The sequence below is a fragment of the Ursus arctos genome, unplaced genomic scaffold (assembly GCF_023065955.2).
Source record: "Ursus arctos isolate Adak ecotype North America unplaced genomic scaffold, UrsArc2.0 scaffold_32, whole genome shotgun sequence".
NCBI lineage: Eukaryota > Metazoa > Chordata > Mammalia > Carnivora > Ursidae > Ursus > Ursus arctos.
Window position 1 is genome coordinate 13,986,515 of NW_026623008.1, and position 6,000 is coordinate 13,992,514.

The window sequence follows — 6,000 nt, forward strand, 5'->3', positions numbered from 1 at the left end:
TCACTTCAGCAGCATGGAGGACGGGCAGGTGGTGGGTGGGTAGACAGCGTGCCATTGGGATGGACACTCAGGTTGTATGACATTCTGTCCACGGTATGGTTGCTCCACTCCTCCCCCACTAGCGTCCTGGTACAAGCCAACATCATCTCAGGTGGATCCCGGCAGGAGCCTCCCCACCGGTCTCCCTCCCACTAGCTGCCCACCACACTGCGGCCAGAGAGCTCCATCTTCACTGAAGTCAGATCATGTCCTTCTCTGCTCCAAACCTCCACTAGTCCCCTTTTCAGAGTCACAGTTCTTCCAGTGGTGCCTGCGCCATATGCAATCTGGCCCCTGGCCTCTCCGCCCTCCTCCCCTCTCCCCTTCACTTGCTCTGCACCGTTTGCACATCCTCCTCACTGTTCCTGGAGCCCACCAGGCATGTTCTCACCTCAAGGACTTTGCATGGTCTGTTCCCGCTGCCTGGAATGCTCTTCCCACAGACAACCACATGGCCAGCTCCCTCACTTCCCTTCTGTCTCTGCTCAAATCTCACGGCTCAGTGAGACCACCCTGCCCCTGCCTTTCATCCCAATCCCCTTTCCCTGGCTCCCCTGCTTGGCCCCCAGCACGAATCACTGTCTCACATACCAGATCATTTACTTGTCTACACCGTTGCTTATTGTCTATCTCTTTCTGCCCTCATGCAAGCACCACAGGCATTTATAAACATCTCTTGAATGAATGGTGCTTTCTGCTTGGGAATAACTAAAACATAATGGGAGGCACATTTGCCGAGGGAGGAGGTGGGGGAAATGGCAAAGTTTGTGATGGTTCACTTGATCCGCTGGTTTTTTAAACGGCCCCATGGGGCCCCAGGGACTTCTCGTACTCTGGTGGGCAAGAGGAGAGACGGTGGGGCTCACCTTCAAACATAGCAGTAAATTATCCAGCCAGACCACTTTGGGGTATTATGCCTCCAAAAGAACTGAAAGCAGGGTCTCAAAAAGATATCTGTGTACCGCGTTCATATCAGCATGAGTCACAAGAGCTCAGAGGTAGAAGGAACCCACGTGTCCATCCATGGGTGAATGGTTGAACAACAAAAAAGCAATATATCCATACAATGGAATATTATTCAGCTTTTTAAAAAGGAAGGGAATTCTGACATATTACACCACGGAAGAACTTTGAGGACGCTGTGCTAAGTGAAATAAGCCAGTCACAGAAAGACAAATGCTGTCTGATTCCACTTATGTGAGGTACCCAGAGTAGTCAAAATTATAGAGACCCAAAGCAGAATGCTGGGTGCCAGGGGCTGGGGAGGGGGGAACGGGCAGTTGCTGAATGCACACGGAGTTTCAGATCTGCAAGTGGAAAAGTTCTGGAGATGGGTTGCAGGGCGATGTGAATACGCTTAACACTACCGACCCGCCCACTTAAAAATGGCTAAGATGGTAAATTTTATGCTATTTTTTTTCCAAAATATTTTATTTTTAAATACTCTCTACTCCCAAGGCGGGGCTTGAACTCACAACCCGGAGATCAAGAGTCTCATGCTGTACCGACGGAGCCAGCAGGGCGCCCCAGTAAATTTTATGTTATTTTATCACAATTCAATTTTTATAAATTATAACAGTGAACGCTTGGTAAATGTTAGCCGTGGGCCTCCCCTTCCCCCCACCATTTCATTTCTTCCCAGTAGTCCTCCGGCGTAGGTGCCATTATCCCCAATTTACAGCCCTTTACTAAGGGGGCCCGGGGACTGCCATGAGCCTCCCTGCATTTACTCAGCGGCTCACTCCCTTTGTGCTGAGTGGGTGAACGAAGGGATGAGTGCATGAACACCTACCCCTACAACTGCAAAATGACTTCAGCCTCAGATAGTTTTTTCACTCAGCCCTCCTGCCTCCCGCCTATATATATAAGATTTATTTATTCATTTGAGAGAGAGAGATTGTGTGCGTGCATGAGTGGGGGAAGGGGCAGAAGGAAAAGAGGGAGCGGGAGAAGCAGACTCCCTGCTGAGTACGGAGCCCCACCTGGGGCTCGATCCCAGGATCCCGAGATCATGACCTGAGCCAAAGGCAGACACTTAACGGACTAAGCCACCCAGGCGCCCCTCAGCCTTACATTTCTGAAGAAGGACAGTTCAGTTTTACATAAAGCAAGGTTCCCATATTTGCTCAAGAGGTACTCCTAAATGTAGATTTCATCCCTGAGCACCTCTCAGCAGTCTCAGTCCAGTCCTGGAAGTCAGAAGGGTTGCAGTTGGGGTGGTGGACAGGGTACAGGCAGAAACTACCCCCCCCCCCCCCAATGAGTATGCAACTCCCTCCTGGGCTAAAACTCCCACACAACTGGGGCGATCTTGTGGTCTGGGGTTGGGCTCAGATCTGAAGGATAAGGACGTGTTAACCTGGGAAAAGGGAGATAAGCGGGAACGGTGGTCTAGAAGAGCATGTGCAAAGGCCCTGAGGCGGGAGGGGGCAGCAGGCCGCAAACACAGAGGGCTATGGATAAAATGGTCTGAGATGTGGCTGGAGGTGTAGGCCAGACTGTGCAGCGCCTTAAGGCCCACATTCATGGTTTGGTTCTTTGGCCTAAAACGAACAGGAAGCCACAGCAGAATTTCAAGCAGAGAGTGGTTCAACTGAATGGGCCTGACTGCCCAAGTGGAGGGTGGCTAAGTAGAAAGTGGACTGGGGTCTCCCCTTCGACCCCCTTCTGCTCACTAGAACACATTCAAGGCAGCAAGCCCCCCCCCCCCCGCCCATCTCATCCACGGCCCCGGTTTATAACGTATAGCAGTGTTTACAAAACACACAGGCCATAAAGGACCCCGTGATTAATCACCTCATGACATTTCTCAGGTCTCACATGTGTGGGCCCATGTAGCCAATCCCGCCTTTGCAGCCAGGAGCACCAGCCTGGAGCACCTACGCAGGCTCAGGAGAAATTCTCTAGGCTCCCACCTTCACGAGCTTTCCATGCTGAGCCATGGCAACCTACTTGGTCAACGGTGCCCAACCAATCGCTCCTGGGCCTTTGGTCGAAATTCAAAAAGGCTCCCAGAGTGCCAGACACGGGGCCTTTGTGGTTTCAGCTACTTTCATCCTCATGACAACCTCAGAGACAGTAGTTCACAAATGAGGAAACTGAGGCACAGAGAGGTCATGTGGCTCGTCCAAGATGACTCAGGAGGCTACTGAGCTAGGACCTGAGCCCACATCTGTCTGCTCCCACACACGTGACAGCAAGCGTTGTAGAAACTGAAATGCTGTGTGGCAAACATTCTGTTTCTCCACGCTGGCAGGAAGAAGCCTCAGCCTCCTTGCCGGGAACTCAGCCCCCCCCCCACCTCTGCCTCTTACATTTCTCTACTGAGTGGTAACAGGTTACCAACAGGGTCGCTGGAGCCTCTGAATAAATAAATACACCCTTGCTTATGCCTGATTTGGCAAGGCCTCTGCTAGAGACCACACTTTGGACCATGTTTCATTTAAGAAGCATTCAGACGCGATATTACCAACGCCATGCACTTTTATGACCCCCGTGGCATGAAAATGAAACAGAGGCCCACAGCGGTGATGTGACATAGCCAAGGTCACACAGCGAGGAAGGGCAATGCCAGGTTTCCAGACTCTGACATTAGCTGAGGGCTTCCTCTGGACCACCGTCTACCCACCTAGCTCCTCCCCACCAAATCCCTGGGGAGTTGGGAGAAAGCTCAGGCTGGCTGGGCATCTCAGACAAGGCCCCCGAGGGTTTGATGCTATGAGGTTCAATCTCTCTCTGTCCTCTTCCCATACTTCACAGTTGGTAAGATTCCAATGGTCAGTCCTCTCAGACCAGCCCTCCCCACCCCTCCATCCCCCGAATGGAGAGCAGTGTTTTATTCCACTCTTCCCAGTGTACTTGTCCCCAAGGGCAACACTTCTTTTCTTCACTGCTGTATTTTCAGTGCCTAAACAGTGCACACACTGGCACACAGTAGGTACTCAATACGTGTCTAATAAATGAATGGATGCCCCTAAAACTTAAAGGGGTTTCATATTTTCTGCAGCAAAATGAATACTGAGTCAGGGAAAAGAGAACTAACATGTTAACTCCTACTTTGTGTTAGGCAGTGGTCTCTAGGCCAAGACCCAGAGTCTAGCCCCACTGCGTTCCTAACTCTGACTCCAGGGCAGAGCAGAGAAAGGCCACGGTGAAAGCCTGCTCTGTCTCTGTGCCAGGCACTGGGTCAGGCTCCGGAGTCAGGTAACCCAGGTTCTTAAAATGTTCTCCTTCCTAGGGGTGCTGTCTTGGGGAAGTCATCTCTCTGAGTCTGTTTACCTCGCTGTATAGCTCCCCCAAAAGTTAGTAGCAGTTCTTTCCGGCTATACCAACAGGGGGCAGGGTGAAAAACATGGCCCATCTCTAAGTGGGGACCTGGGCTTTTTTCCAGAAGGAATTTCCAGCCCCCTCTTGGAATTCTCCGTTTGAATGTGTGCTATGAGCTCATAGGGCTGTGGGCGCAAGGAGAGGGGGTGAGGGGTGCCGGACGCCTTGCTCACTGGTCCGTGGAGGGGCCTCGTGGGACACGGGTAAGCCCAGTGACCCTGTGTAACCTTGGGCAAGTTCCTTCCTCGCCCCGGACCACAGCAGCGTCCTCACTTATCCAGGGAGGTGCTGGGCGACCTTTACCGGCTTAGAGCACCGAGCTGGGAGGCAGAAGATGCCTGGGTGCTCCGTCCGGCCTCAGTTTCCCCATGGGCCGCCCTACGTAATTTCTAAAGGCACTTTCCGCTCTAAAAGCAACCAAGCAACAACTACGCAGCCCGGACTCCCGGCAGTTAGCGTGCGGCCACTCCTCCGGAGGCCCGGCGTCCACGAGGGGCGGAGGGCGCGGTGGGGGGCAAAGGCCCGCCGGGGCAGGGTCAGGCCTTGCGGGAGCAACCCTCGTGAGGCCACTGGTGGGGAGTGGCCCCGGCCTGAGCGAACTCCGCCCGCGGCCCATTTGAACCCGCGTTTCTTACCTGGCGGCGGCGGCAGCGGCGGCAAAGGCTGGGACTCCTCCGCCCTGCTCGCCCCTCGGCCCCGCCCCCGCCCCCGCCCCTCCCCCTCGGTCCCTCCTGGCCAATTCCGCAGCCTGAGCCTCCCGGAGCTCCTGGCCGTCCCGCCCCTCCCGCTCGGCCCCGCCCCTCCTGCCCGGCTGGTCCCGCCTCCTGCGTAGACCTTCTCCGGCGCGTGGGCCGGCTTTCCGGGCCGGGTCTTCCTTGCTGCGCGTCCCAACAGGGCTCTTCTCGGCGCCACCCCCGCGGCAGGGGTGCAGGCGTCAGGAAGTGACGGGCCAGCCTGGGCGCGGTGTGTGGGCCTGTTTGCCTTGCGGGAAGCAGCAGGACCTCAGGGCCAGAGAGGGCCCTGCAAGGTGTCGTGTTCCCCGCCCCCCCCCCCCCCCCCGCGACACTGCTAGCCTGGGGCTTGGTCCCAGAGTGGAGGGCCAGAAAGCGACTTGGATGGAAACCTTCAAAAGTAAAGGGTGTAAAATCAAGGAGCCAGCCACAGATACAACCTTCCTGCATGTATGTGCAGTTCTTTGGAGTTTCCAGAGTATTGAGATAGCTATGCTCTCTCTGATTCTTTTAGTTTGTCTAATGCTAAGTTTGGGCCAGTCTCGGGGCCTTCGCGTTTGAGGTTCCTTTGCCTGGCACTCTGCCCCGAGACCTTCCTTTTCCTACACCTGTTTCCAGCTTTCCCTTAGGGTCTCCACTCAGGGTGGCATCTGTGAATCTTCAATGATTGAAGGTTTCCTGTTTGCAGTTTACTTTCTGCCATCCCCACTAGAATTTAAAAATTCTGAGTGTGGGGGTCTCGGCTGCCTTGTCCTCTGCTGTGTGCCCAGCCCCAGGGACTGTGCTGGGCACTCGGTAGGTGTTTAGAATTTTATGAATGCAAAAATTATTCGTTGTGTATCTGAAATTCACATTTAACTGGGTGTCCTGTTTTTTATCTGGCCATCCAACTTGAGCCCCACCC

The 6,000-nt window shown here is 54.1% G+C and overlaps 1 protein-coding gene across 3 annotated transcripts in view; it reads right to left on the reverse strand.

The window, feature by feature from the left end:
- TMCO4 (transmembrane and coiled-coil domains 4) overlaps nt 1–5,079 on the reverse strand; it is an 89,612-nt gene extending 84,533 nt beyond the window's left edge. For 2 of the 3 annotated variants that reach the window (XM_057305313.1, XM_048221938.2), the window contains exon 1: nt 5,001–5,073. The gene's annotated coding sequence lies outside the window, so the exon portion shown is untranslated. Of the gene's footprint in view, nt 1–5,000 lie in introns of all 3 variants that reach the window. The other variant, XM_026517177.4, reaches the window with a different exon arrangement.
- Nucleotides 5,080–6,000: the final 921 nt, after the last annotated feature.